Raw genomic sequence first — 14,956 nt, forward strand, 5'->3', positions numbered from 1 at the left:
AGAAAGACACCGATTTATTGAAATAAATTTTATTTAAAAAAAAAATCTTGCTCGCGAATAATCGTAAAAATGTAATATTTAAAAATATTATTTTGAAAATATATTAATTGCCGCTGAAGTTAATGTTTTAAAGAATAAATATTGAATTGTCTTAAAATGTTTTGTAAATATATACTTTTTCTTTTAAATCTTCAAAGGTTTTGTAAATATATTTTTTAAAAAATGCTGGTGAATATTCGAGCATGTTTGCTATTTGACGTGTTTAAAAACAACCGACGCCATGTGCTTGTGCCAATGTCAAGGTCGAATCACCGATGTTAGTTGAAATGTGCGCCTGGCACCGCCAGGCGGCGTCGTCTGCTACGGGGTATCTATTCTTTACTTCATCCAACATTTTTATTTACTTCGTCACGTGCCTACTCCAATCAGCTTTGAGCTTGTGAATGAAAGCTATTTAATTTACTGAATCCGCGAAACATCTTCTATGGAGTTGCCACATACCCATCTTTATCATTCGCCAATTTAACTACAAATGTAATAATTCCTCCTTGGCAATTCCCAAAATACAAGTCTCGTCTGAAATACAGGATTTGAAACCAAAAACAACGCTTAAATAACCATTCAGATATTATAACCAAATTGAAGACAATTTCTACAACCATGAACATCAATTACTATATCTATTTATAAAGTAGTATACATTAGGCCAAAGTGACAACTGGCTCCATAGCTCAGTTGGTTAGAGCGCCAGTCTAGTAAACTGGAGGTCGAGAGTTCGAATCTCTCTGGAGCCTATGTTTATTATTGTTACTTTTAAAGTATTATTTGGATTCTTCGGACTACTGTTATCATTTGGAGTGCTTATTTTCATAACGCATTAGTCGACGTAAACTCCGGCGTTCTTTAAGTATATCTTGTCAAACTCGGTAATCTGCGCCAAATTACGAACGAAATCCTTTATTTAAGTTAATTACGGGCGTCGCATGCTCTCGTTCCGCCAGCCATGTAGTGAGTACAAGTTCTAAATAATTCCCAATTGTATTTTGAATGTCACCCGCACTGAGGATGACCATTTAAGAAGGCACGGCCAAAACGGAAGGAGGGAGTATTTATGGACGGAGTCGCTCTTTAAAAATCTACCAAAAATCAAGTAATTATCCAATTAATACGAAATTTTCACCGATTATTAAGTAAAGAATGAACTTTATAATGGTGTACCTTTTATGCCGTCGTTATTTGTGGTTACAAATATACTTAAATTAATCAGCCGAAACTGAACAAAATATATTATATTGTGGGGGAGAGTGGGGATTGTAGATAAAAAAACAACTGTGCATGTATCAGCTTTTAAGGTTGAAAATCCGAATTTTGAATGTGTTTAATTTTTCATCCATTGTGTTTTGAAATGTGAAATTCGTTTACTAAGTTAATAAGAATTATTCTTTCAGATTAGCAAATATATATATATATATATATATATATATATATATATATATATATATATATATATATATATATATATATATTATTTTTACGAAAAATACTACTTCTTAACTCTTTGAAAAATAAATTAATAATTTTCTTTTAGTGAGCCCAAAATTGCTAATATACCATTAATTTAATGGTATATTGGAAGTGCTTTGTATCAAAAAAGAAAAACTCGATAAAACTCGATACTGCGCATGTTGCAAAAAATACGACAATTTCTTTCAGCAAGTTGCCGTTACGTAATACTTCCTCACTTATGGTAGACTATAAAAGACTACAAACAGTTGTTATTTCCCTCTTTTCCCTTTTGCTGTGACTTGCGCTTGACTTGGTTTAAAATGTGGGCGACTTGCATCTACCACACTCTCTCGTTCAGAAACACTTGGTGCTGATAGCAAGACAGGGTCAAGACGACCAAGCGTGATACTAGATGCAGAAGTTGTCTCCAATATATACAGCACTTAGCATCACCAAAATCGTTATCCATCTGGTACTGGCCAGCCTCATCGTTGCTTAACTTTGGGGTATATGTAGGCAACAAATATGTGTCGCTTATAAAAAAGTATTAAACCCTTATAAAGTTGATTCTTCACTTAATCGTCAAAACAAACGTCAAAAATACATGGTACTAAAATGACTTCATTGATTCATGTAAAGGTTACTGTAGTTTCTTTTAAACTATCATTAAATTTTAGATTTTTAAAATTTCACTACGCGAAATCTATAGAGTTAGATAAAGGATGGGATTATTTGAAATTTTGTTAAAATATTTTTGCATATTTCTATAGCAAATCATCCTAAATCTTTTTTAGAAAAAAAAAATGAATTGATTCAAAAACCTTTAAAAACATATATATATATATATATATATATATATATATATATATATATATATATATATATATATATATATATATATATATATATATAAAGCGAGAGAGAGATATATATATAGATATATATATATATATAAATATATATATATATATATAGACAGAGAGAGAGAGAGAGAGAGAGAGAGAGAGAGAGAGAGAGAGAGAGAGAGAGAGAGAGAGATACATAGATAGATAAATGTGTTATCCATCGAGATAAAAATGACGGCGAATGGTGCTTTTTTTTGTAAAATTTAAAATTCTATTAAAAATAGTAGAACAAGTTTTATATTATTTTGCTTTTCATGGGATAAAATTCAGGCTTTTATCTTTCTGGAAAAAAGTTCCTAAAAAATAATGAATTTTAATAGATTTTAATTGTTTTTTTTTTGATAAACAATAAATTGGTTTTACTATCATTTTTTAGTCGTGCCTCCATTTCGCCACCATTGGCGTAGTGGATGAAGTACTAGGTAAAATTTATCTGGGGAATAAATAAACTGTTCTGAATTCGACAAATACAAAACAGCAAGAACTTTCTTGCCAACCTGATAGAAAAGTTCCGATGTCAACAGTTTTAGTGCCATCATGCACGCGTCACATGAGTCTGAAATATCATATCAAAACTTCTCCGCTCAATTATATGAATTATATTTTCTTGATTAAACGTTGTTGAAGAGTGTTCACTGTTTTTTATATTAATAGAAAGAAATTGAAAAAATATTTAAATGTGTGTGTGTGTGTGCGTGTGTGTGTGTGTGTGTGTGTGTGTGTGTGTGTGTGTGTGTGCATTAAGTTGCGATGGATTTTAGTCATCTTTTTAGTGCCAACAGGCCCCTGATGGGACACTGTTGTGTGCATGCCGTCAGTTCTGGATTCAAGTATGGAAGAAAGGGAAAAGAGAGCGAAATGTCTTTAATTCAACTTATTTACTTTGTCACGTGCTCAATTCGCCTAAGAAATGACGTACGATTGGGCAAGCAGGGGTGAGGGTGAGGGTGGAGCAAGCTATGTGTCTGTGCCAATCAGCTTTGAGTTTGTAAATGAAAGCTATTCAACTATTAAACTCGCGAAATAACTTCGCTGGTTCCGCCACAAATGTCAGGACCGGAAATCGAAACCTCAAGATCTGATATTCTACAAAGTAAGCTATTTAGATTTTTTGGTGGTTATTCAGATTGGCGCTTATAGCGATAAACAAAATTGAAGAAAAACTCTTATTTTGTTCCTACTTGTTTGGTAATGTCGCTAAATATGGTTTGCGGGCGATATGAGAAAAATAAGATATTAAAATGTTTCTCATCTTAAACATGAGGAGTCATTTCGTGTAAAAAAAAATATTTTACCTATCGAAACTCGAGAAACATGTCTAAACATTGAATAAGCCAAAAATCAACATGGCTTCCATTTGCAATTTTCGTAGATCAGAAAGGAGCCTTGACCTTGAAAAACCAGTCGTCCTTCTAAGGGTTGCAAATAAATTCGGCAAAAAAAAAAAAAAAAAAAAAATTAAAAATAAGTTAAACAAAATTTAAACATTTTTTATTTTAAAATTAACTTTTTGTATACTTTAGAATGACAAACAATTTAAGCAACTTTTAAACAACTTTTATTTTTAAGTAAACTTTAGTTTTAAGTTAAAATGACAAATAATTTATGTAATGCAGTAATGCAATGCACGCGATGCAGCAAAATATTTAGCCGAATTTATTTATGCCACTCGCTCTCTCCACATAAATTCATAAAGATACGAGTCAAGTAGGTTTTATTTTATTTACGAAAAACAAATTTGCTGTTTTTTTTTTTTACCGATAAGTGACAGACGAGTCCATATTTCTCTAGAGAACCTAATAAGGGGAGGTAATCAGCGATTATTTTGAATTTTCGCGTGCATTAGAAGTGTCTGTTCTTGTCCATCGATTCGTTGATTTCACTTTTCTTCACCCTCGTCAAAACAGAGTAAAATTTGATTGTCTTGAATAAACTAAACTACATTTTGTCAAATTACGTTACTTTTGGAAATTTTAATCATAATTTTCCCGTGATTGGTACGTCCATCGTACATACGTCCTTTAATTTTAAATGCCGCCGTAAGAGCCAATCTGAATAAGCACATATTTTTCTTATATTAAAGCATTGCCTGAACAAAATAATTATAGCTTTGACGTGATTATATATAGTTATATCATTTACGTCATGTTTAAAGCATATATCTCTATCTCTTCTCTGCAAGTTGGCCTTCTTCAGATGCTGCACTTCGATTTCTTGTTCTCTTTCGGTGGAGGAGCAGTCCTTCACGACTGAGACAAGTTTTTATTTTTGTACCTATTCTCCACGTTAAAAAACGACCCTGGTGTCTAACTCTGTTCCGTGGGGAGGCATTGTAAATAGGTACAATTATATGAATGCAACTTTGTCTGTGTGATTCCGTTCGTTATAGACTCAAAAACAACTAGACCTATTTTTATGAAATTTCACACAAAGGTACTTGCTGTGCCCTGCAGTGTTTTAAGCTAGGTTTTGCATCGAAATATTTTCAACAAGTATCGGCAACTGATAATCGCTATGTATTATTGTACGGATGCAAATGAAAATGACCGGCTATTTTTCCAGGTCGTTGCTTAGCGACGAGCCAGACCGACGCTAACACCGTATTTCTATATAGGAATTGTTCGTGCTACTACTTCACACCTCACAGTGAACGCACAGACGCACACACGCATATTACAGCGTGTTTTCTCTTTCTTTCTTTTTTTTTGTTTGACGACGTAACTTCTTAATGTTGTTCCGTTAATTGGAACAACGTTTATTGATACTATTGGACAATTTAGTCACAGATGGTAATACCTCAATTACAGTATAAATACAACTTAATATCTTTTTTATATTTTAAAACAGTTCTATTTTTTCCATTAACTTGACTTTAATTAACACTTTAAATAACATTTATGTATACAAAAACAATTCATTAACTTACCAAAATTGATATTTTCTTTGACTAACTAATCAAAACAAAACAGTCTTCATAACAACAATAAAACCACATTGCTTATACAATACTTATGCATTTATGAACACTTATTTAAAATTCTTTCTTTTCTCATTTAATCTCCTCATAAATTTTGATTGCGAGTTTTTTTCCGAAAATCTATATTTTTACATATTTATTTTATCTTACACTGCATTTATTTTTCGTATATCTTACTACAAAACTGTATATTTCTATACAATTTCTATTAATCTCTACAATTTTTCACTGATATATCGGGGAATTTTCATATATTGATTGCCTTTTTCCTGGGCATTTTTTTTAAAATAAATTTTTTAACATGCACACTGCCTAAATATTGACTTCGTCATTCATTCTTTCGGCAGAGGCTACAGCAAATTAAATAAGCATCTACCACAACCCTTTCTGACCACTTGCTTGGAGTATTCTATTTCGATTCCACACACAACCACAGAGTAATTTCCCAACAATGCCAAAAAAAAAAAAAAAAAAAAAATCAGCTCGGACGGCGCACAGAAGCAGCAACTACTGTTAGGAACATCAGAGCAAGCCTAGACCCCGATGAAGTAGAATTATTACGTTCTGTCGAAGCTACATTGATCAGTAAGGTGTCAATATAACCAAAATTTACTAAAACACCTTTAGGATAAAAAAAATTGAATTTACTAAAGATGCAGATAAGCATAAAAATGGCATTAAATCAACCCCATACCAAGGTCGCTAGTCTTCTATAAACATGGATAGTGCGTCAGAGTCAAGTTTAAAATAAATAATTTGTATATCTATATAATTATAAAACTCTGCGAACCTTGTTTGCTTGCATCTTGTTTAAAAAAGGGATGGCAGGGAATGTCATGCTAAACAAAACAAAAAAAAAAACACGTAAATTTTCAAGTCTTATGAAATTCTTTGCAGTTAATGAAAAAAAAACCTACGAAATTTACGTGCGGAGTTTGAACATACAGACCACGTCATACAAAAAGAACAAAAAAGAACAAAAAAAAAAAAATAAGAACAAACGAAAAAAAACAACAACACGCTATTAACTTACCCACAGTAGAATTTTCATGGCCCGTTGTTTTATCATTGTTGCTAAGCGACGACATGGAAAAAATGGCTTTAACGGTTTCGATATAGATTATCGGTAATTATCGAGGGGTATTCCGAGATAAAACTTAACTGATATCACCCCCAGGCTTATACACCAAATCTCAATAAATTGTAAAAATCTGTTCAGCCATTTCGGAATTTATAAGGAACGAACTCACACACAGACAAAGTTGCATTTATATATATATATATATATATATATATATATATATATATATATATATATATATATATATTAGACATCGCCAAAAATGGCCGAAAAATCAAGTTGTTCTTTTTAAAACGAAATTACATTTATTAAAATCCATTATTTCTGAGTAACTTTTTTTTCCAGAAAGATAAAAGCCGGAATTTTATCATATAGAAAGCAGAATGTAAAACTTTTTCTACTATTTTTAATTAAATTTTAAATGTTAAATTTTCCCCAAAAGTTAACAATTGGCAATTTTTGTTTTGCACAAAAACCGTATATAAATAGTTAAAAAAAAAAAAAAGGGTTTTTAAAAGAATTATTTTGTTTATTTGTTGTCTAACTAAGATTTCGGGTGATTTTCTATGAGAATATGCAAAAATATTATAATATAAGTACCTAGATTTCAAATAATTCCACTTATTCCTATAGGCAACCAGTTACTTCGCGTCGATTTAATTACAGTGTTTACATTTGTACTTGATAAAAAGCAAACTACGGAAGACCAAACAAGCCAAAAAAAAAATGTAGTTTTCAGTGACAAAAATTTCAATGTATTATTTACGCTGAGGCTGGCCAGTACCAGACCATTTGTATGAGTTTGGTTTTTAATGTGTATGTGTGTGAGGGTCAGGATCCCCAAAATGGAGGAACGCAATTTAGAGCAGAATAAAAAAAATTATTTCAGCGCGTTTGGTCCACCGTAGTCGAAAGGCGGCAAACGTTTTTAAACGAAATCGAAAAAAATAATGATATTTTTAACACAAAGGGCACAATATTTATCGATTTTTTTTGTATCGATTCTTCAAAGCATGCCCTGTTTAATAATGGTCATGCATTATTCGGCTCACTAAAAAAAATTGTTAATTTATTTATCAAAGATTTTAAAATGTTTTTTTTTTGTATAAATATTAAATTTTTTTGTTTGTTTTGCTTAACTTAAATTAATTATTTTACTTAACATATTCACCGAATTTCACACTCCAAAACTCAAAAGCGGAATAATTAAACACAATCGAAATTCTGATATTCAGACGTCAAAATAAGTTTTTTATTATTTAATCTATAATCCTGTCCCTTACAACAACACAATATCTTTTATTCAGTTTCAGATGATTATTTTAAGCGTATTTGGAACCCCCTCAAAACAAGGGGGATTGTAAGCAAAAATATATATATATCGTTTATGAAAAATAAGTACACTGTTATAAAGTTCATTCTTCTCTTAATAATCGCTGAAAATTTCGTATTGATTGGATAACTACCTGATTTTTGGTAGATTTTTAATAAGTCAAAAAGTACTTACCGTCAAAAAGTACTTACCTGCCCCCCTCCAGTTTTGGCGGTGCCTTATATATATATATATATATATATATATATATATATATATTAACTCTTATCCTTGATTGGTCTTTGGGCCTTGATAAGTTATGAAAAACAAGCATTTCATTACTACCTAACAGATTAATAATGAACCTAAGATGTATACATTTGTTAACCGTATTCCGACATGTTTGAAAACCAAAATAATAAATCATTAACTGAAAGTAAAACTCAAAAATGAATCAAATACACCGTGAAAATAATTGTATGGATACAAGAAATTCGTTTCAACATTAAAAATTAAGCAAGGCTCCAGAGAGATTCGAACTCTCGACCTCCAGTTTACTAGACTGGCGCTCTAACCAACTGAGCTATGGAGCCACCTGATGACGACGCGATACACCATGAAAATAATTCTATGGATACAAGAAATTCGTTTCAACATTAAAATTTAAGGAAGGCTCCAGAGAGATTCGAACTCTCGACCTCCAGTTTACTAGACTGGCGCTCTAACCAACTGAGCTATGGAGCCACCTGATGACGACGCGGAAAATGTCAGTGAAATTTATAAATACATTTCAACGTTTAGAAAAATTTCAGTTACCCGAACAAATGTATTTTGTTGTTTTCTATCGCGATAACGATTTTAAATAAGTTCGTAGTTAGTCATCCGTTAATTATGCTTTTTTTTTCTTTTTCTTTTTTATTTCTATAAATAAAAAATATATGGATATTAAGGAAGGCGCTGTTTTACAATTTGTCATTGTTCTGCGGGAGACAACTCTCTTTTAATAATAGATTTGTTTATCTTTTCATCTCATAATTATGGATGCTAATAATGCTGTCAGTAAGTTTTAACAAGTGGTTTGCAAACCATACTTTTATGTTTTTCGTTCTTTTTGGAGCATTTAATTATAGAACTCGTATAGTTTTTAACAGGTGCTTTTCGAGTTTGATTAACCGTTTTTTGTTTTTTCGTAAGTAACGGAACGCGCTCACATTAACCAAGTAGAAGAACCATCTAATATTTCACAAAATATTCTGTTTATATTGGGGGAGCGGCGATGAACGGGCAGGGGAGTGTTGAACGAATCTCTTAGTAAAAGAAAACTGCCACTTCAACTGTTGCATTTCGGGAGTTGCTTTTGAACGTTTTCGTTTTCTTAAATACATGCATATTTAAAACAGTTTGAGGTAAGTCGAAATTATCTTGCTTTTGGTAAATATGTACGATACCCTTAAAATAATTGCATGTAAAAAACTTCACGGAAAGAACACAAAGAAACACAGCAACGTAAAATCTGAAGGCTCCAGAGAGATTCGAACTCTCGACCTCCAGTTTACTAGACTGGCGCTCTAACCAACTGAGCTATGGAGCCACATGCTGTCCCATCACCTTTCTTAGTATAAATAGATATCGTATCTGATTTCAACATTTAGAAAATGGCAGCTATTCTATAACTTTAACGACCAGATTATCTCCTTCATCTTTTTCTATACATATTTTTTTAATTTTTTTTATTCAATTTTCACCCCAAACAAGGCACAGTGCCACTTTGAAGCAGGGGGCTACTATTAGGGAATTAATTAGCGGGGTCATTATGAAGGGAGAAGAGTAGAAAGATGTTTGTTAACATTACACTTGAACTTCTGCATATCATTGCAGTTGGGAAAGCAGAATCCCGGAAGGGAGTTCCAAAGACCCGCAGTTCTGGGGAAGAAACTATTGGAGTAAAAGGCTTTCTTGCACCTAGGGATCTCCACTGTAAAGGGATGAGACTTAGTAGCTTGTCGGGTTTGTCGGGGGTAGTTACGTCGGGGAGGTACAAGTGTTTGCAGTTCGTCAGAGCATTCACCATTAAAGTATTTGTAGAACAGGCAGAGGGATGCAACATCTCGTCGATGGGACAGAGGTTGAAGCCCAGATGACAGTTCAGGACCTATCAGGTTTGCGACTCTTTTTTGAACCCTGTCCAGGAGCGAGAGACAAGCAGCAGATGCACCAGCCCAGATGTGACAACAGTACTCCATACATGGGCGAATGGTTGCCTTATAGAGGTATAGGATACTGGCAGGCGTAAGTAGTTTTCTAGCACGGTAGAGGGAGCCAACCTTCCTTGCAGCAGCCTTGGCAATGCTCTCAATGTATCTATTCCAGTTCATATTCCCTGTAAACGTTAGGCCGAGGAGTTTAAAAGAAGTACTTTCAGGCAATGTGTTCTTGGCCATTGCTATTGGTGGTAGAGAAGGTTTCTTGTAGTTATTGAAGGAAACAAGCTTAGTCTTAGCAGCATTGAATGAGACCAACCATTTTTGTCCCCATTCCACTACGGATTGGAGGTCATCCTCTAGTGTTTCTGCCATTTTCTTGGATATGTGTTCATTTGTTTTCCCCTCATATCTGTTATAGAGAGTGGTGTCATCGGCAAATATGCCCATCTCCGAAACAATATTATCAGGGAGGTCGTTTATGAATATCAGGAACAATAGAGGTCCAAGGATAGACCCCTGAGGTACTCCCGCATTTATGTCATATTGTTTGGATGTACGCCCGTCGAGGACAACTTTGATTTTTCTATTACTTAAGAAGGATTTAATTACGTTATGAATTCTTCCAGTGATTCCATATGATCTAATTTTCCTTAGAAGACCATCGTGCCATACCCTGTCAAGGGCCACCGCTCTACCCTCCCCTGTTTTATCCAATGAACGGTATATACGTTCAGAAACTACAGTTAAGATATCTGCTGTTGAACGGGCTTGCCTGAATCCATATTGTTTGTCAGTCAAGAGTTTAGCAGCTGTTAGGTGCTGGACTAGGGCTTTATTAACTAAGGACTAAAATATTTTGGCGAAAAGCGGGAGGAGGCTAATGGGGCGATAATTTAGTGGGTATATATATATATATATATACTAGCTGTACCCTGCCACGCGTTGCTGTGGCTCAAATTGGCGCAATGGAAAAAGTTACAAAATGAGAAAAAGCATGTTTCTTATAGGTTTAAATTTCCATTTTGCATGGGTACACAGTTTTTGTTGTTCCATTTTCTTAGCTGATATAGAGATTTTCCGGTTTGGTGACTCTTGAATATGTAACATAAATTGTCCATGTGAAAAAACAGTCAGTGTGTAACTGTAAGGCCCACAATTGTAAAGATTGTTCCCTGTGCTTTGTTGATGGTTATTGCAAATGACAATAAAATTGGAAAGTGCAATTTGCTAAAGTGTAATGATGTATCCGGTGGAATCATAGGAATGCATGGAATGAAGATATATTCATCTGTGAAAGGTCCTGTTAAGATTGCTGTTTCTATGATATTGTTTGTTATTTTTTTTTTTACTGCAAGCTATGTGCCATTGCAAAGCTTGGATTGGTTTATATTTCACAACATGATAATTAGTACACCAAATTTCAGTTACAATACATGCGGTGGCATCCCTGGCAAATATAACTGTTGGATAATTAACCACTTTATCTGCTTTCACAACAGTGTCGATGGATTTGTATTTGACTACCTCACTTGGAATTTTACATTTAATTATAGCGTTAAGTTCATGGGCATCTTTGTATTGACCTGCAAGAATAGCTCATTCACTCAGTCAAATGGAATTCTGTAATTTCTGTAATTTTATTTCATCAAAAGAATAGTTAGTTTAAAAGGTTTTTGCAGATATTCAAAATATAAGAATTCAAAAAGTCAAAGAATTTTGCCCTTAACTCTGATCAGCTGGCACTTTTTCGTACCCAATTTCCCACAAGTGATGCAAAAGTTTTTGTGCGGATCGAACAGTCTGCAACTGTACATGCATATTTTGAGTTAAGTTTAATGTCTTCACATGGAACAAAAAAGTAGAGTATTTGAGGCAAGCATTTATTTCATCTGCTGGTGTTGATTGAAGAATAACAGGTAACATTTGTCTGAAATCTCCTGCAAGCAATATTACTGCATTCCCAAATGGTCTGACATTGCCACGCAAATCTTGCAAGGATCGACCAAGAGCCTCAAGTGATTTTTTGCGTACCATTGTGCATTCATCCTAAACAATAAGTTTGCATTTCTGCAATATTTTTCCCCATATTGGATGTTTTGGAGATGTCGAAGATGAGATTTTTGAAAAGTTGAATGTTTTAAAGTAGAATAAATAATTCTTCTACTTGGCAGCAAGGTCGCAGGTATTCCTCATGCAGCAAGGGCTAAGGCTATGTCATTTTGTTACCAAATGGCTGCCAAAATCAATTTAATTAGAAAGGTTTTACCAGTTACTTCTGGTGCTGTTCAAGGTAGCAGTAATTTCCAAATAACTTCTATTCTCACAGTCAGTAAATTAGGTAACTAAAATAGGATTTATCCATGTTTTGACAATGCCTTATTCACTGTAATTAATTTAGGAGACTAAAATAGGATGAGGGATTAGAGATGGACAGATAGAGAGGAAGATATATAGATAGAAAAGAGACAGTGAGAGGAAAATAGAGAAAGAGAAGGAGATAGAGAGATAAAGGGATTGATAGATAAACAGAGAGAGAGGTGGAGTGTTAGAAACAGAGAGGGATGAAACAGAGGAAAGGAGAGAGATAGAGGGAGTTAGAGAGAGAAAGGGGCTCAAAGAGAGATGGAGAGGGTGATATAGAGAGAAAGATAGATTGAGAGAGGGAAAGGGAGAGATGGATAGAGAGAGATATTGAAAGAGGGGGAGAGAAACAGAAGGTGAACTACACTTCACCGTTTTTTTCCTCGTTCAGTAGAGAAGAAATCTTTCGAGACTGAGGCAATTTTAATGTTTTATTATTATCCAGAGTACCCCCTTTTTTTTGGGGGGGGGGGCTAGATTTTCCTCGCATTAGAAACCGACCGGGTTATCTGTACTTTCACTTAACAAATTAATAAAAGAAAAACATATTGTAAAATTTGAATTTAACAGGAAAATACTATTTTAAAAAATAGCACGGTAACATAAGTGCATAAGTGCCACTTTAGGTACTCCTTGGGCGTTGAGTTCCATGGCGACCAGCATAATTATTTAATGGTCGCTCCCTTAACCCCCCCTCCTAGTCAAGGCTAATGCATGCGCATGTAACATTTTTTTTATTTACTGACGTTGGCTTAGTAACTAAACGATTTATTGATAATTTCGTAACCCTTAAACGCATGCCGGAAGATTTAAATTGGTTCATTATTGTTGTAATGAAAGAAAAAAGTTTCATTCAACACAAAACCAAAAACACATATTAATGATAAATGATTTATTATTCTATTCATTGAAATTTACTAATTTTTAAATTAAAAATTAAAAAAAAAGTTAATAAAAAAATAGTTGCTTATGTGCGCATAAACAACTTTTTTTTTTTTTTTAGATTAGGTCCACCTTATAATCACCCCCCTCCCCAACCTCCTCATATTAAGAACAGCTTCCGGAATAAACACCACTTTTGGAGGGGCGGGGGCTATTTGCAAAATTTAACTGATATTTGTTGTCAGCATACCCACCCGAAAATACTATTAAAAAAAAAAAAAAAGGAGGGGTTCAGTGCCCGTGGCAGAGAAGTAGATTTATTTATCAATAAAAGTTGCGGAGAAGTAAATTTATTTATCAATAAAAGTCGTCATTTAAAAAAGAAAATTGTGGAGGTGGACCTAAATGTTTTGTTTTCGCACTATTCAACAATTTGTTCATCTGTGCATGTAAATTAAAAAATATTTGTAAAAGTGAGAAGTTATTAGTAAATGATTTAGTTTTTTTTTAAATTTATTTATTTTTTTTTTTTACATTAGATCCACCTCCACAAATGTTAAGAACGGCTTTCAGAATACCCCCCCCCCCAACCTCTCCATGTTAACAACGGATTTCGGAATAAACACCATTGGGGGGGATATTTAAAAAAAAGGTCGATAAAAGTCGTCATTTAAAAAGAAATTTAAAATCAAATGTTTGTAAAAGTGAGAAATTATTAATAAATAGTAACATTTTTCGGTGCTAATGCAGGGAGTGATCTGCGCTATTTTTTAAATCGTGTTTTTTTTTAATCAATTGCAAGGTTAAAGTACAGAATAGGTACAAAACACCCTCCCCCCCATGTTAAGAATGGCTTTTTAAATAATAACGTTATTATTTCAGCATGGATCACTCTCTGCATGAGTACCCATTTTTCTTTTAATATTCATAAAAAGTAAAACTTTTTTCAAAATAAATAAATAAATAAATAAATGTTTGTAAATGTGACAGATAATCGTTTAGTTACGGCAACGTCAGTAAATAAAATATGTTACGCGCGGGGTGAGGTGGGAGACTAAGGGAGCGACTATTATTTTTTTCTACTGGTCGCCATCGAACTCAACGCCCAATGAGTACCAAAATTTAATTTTTTTGTCAAATAAATAAATTTCAAGCAATTTTTGCAATAAATAATAGATAGCAACTTCGTTAATTTTACGACTCGCCCCGGCCCAGCCCAGCATATTATAAACACCCTAACTTCCCCATGTTAAGAACGGCTTTCGAGGTTTATGGAAGGGCGTTTTTTTTTTGTTTGTTTTTAACATGGGGGGGGGGGGTTAGAGTGTTTATAATACGTTGAGGCATGTCGTAAAAATGAAACAGTTTAGAAAAAGGGTAATCTCCAAAAATACCGTTAGGGCTTACAACATGGCCGCCAGAAGAGTCAACAAAAAACTGCGAATAAAATATATAAAACTCGTAATTTCTGTTTTTAAAGTGGGTTGTCAATTTTCTTTATGAAATATACTTCCAAAATAAACTATTACAGTCGTTTAAAACATAATAGAAGTATTATTTTTTATTTTTTTAAAAACAATGTTTACAAAATGTCTACGCACGTCCGTAGACATTTTGTAAACATTGTTTTTAAAAAATAAAAAATAATACTTCTATTATGTTTTAAACGACTGTAATAGTTTATTTTGGAAGTATATTTCATAAAGAAAATTGACAACCCACTTTAAA

General features: G+C 33.3%; 4 non-coding genes across 4 annotated transcripts; 1 reads left to right on the forward strand and 3 right to left on the reverse strand.

Moving 5' to 3' along the window:
• Positions 1-720: 720 nt before the first annotated feature.
• Trnat-agu (transfer RNA threonine (anticodon AGU)) lies at positions 721-794 on the forward strand. The gene has a single exon. It is a non-coding gene; the product is annotated as a tRNA-Thr (tRNA).
• A 7,506-nt stretch (positions 795-8,300) lies between these two features.
• Positions 8,301-8,374, reverse strand: Trnat-agu (transfer RNA threonine (anticodon AGU)). The gene has a single exon. It is a non-coding gene; the product is annotated as a tRNA-Thr (tRNA).
• A 77-nt stretch (positions 8,375-8,451) lies between these two features.
• Trnat-agu (transfer RNA threonine (anticodon AGU)) lies at positions 8,452-8,525 on the reverse strand. The gene has a single exon. It is a non-coding gene; the product is annotated as a tRNA-Thr (tRNA).
• Positions 8,526-9,298: 773 nt separating this feature from the next.
• On the reverse strand, positions 9,299-9,372 carry Trnat-agu (transfer RNA threonine (anticodon AGU)). Its single transcript has one exon. It is a non-coding gene; the product is annotated as a tRNA-Thr (tRNA).
• Positions 9,373-14,956: the final 5,584 nt, after the last annotated feature.

The sequence above is a fragment of the Euprymna scolopes genome, chromosome 15 (genome assembly GCF_053919585.1).
Source record: "Euprymna scolopes isolate OS-2025 chromosome 15, ASM5391958v1, whole genome shotgun sequence".
In the NCBI taxonomy this organism is placed as follows: Eukaryota; Metazoa; Mollusca; class Cephalopoda; order Sepiida; family Sepiolidae; genus Euprymna; species Euprymna scolopes.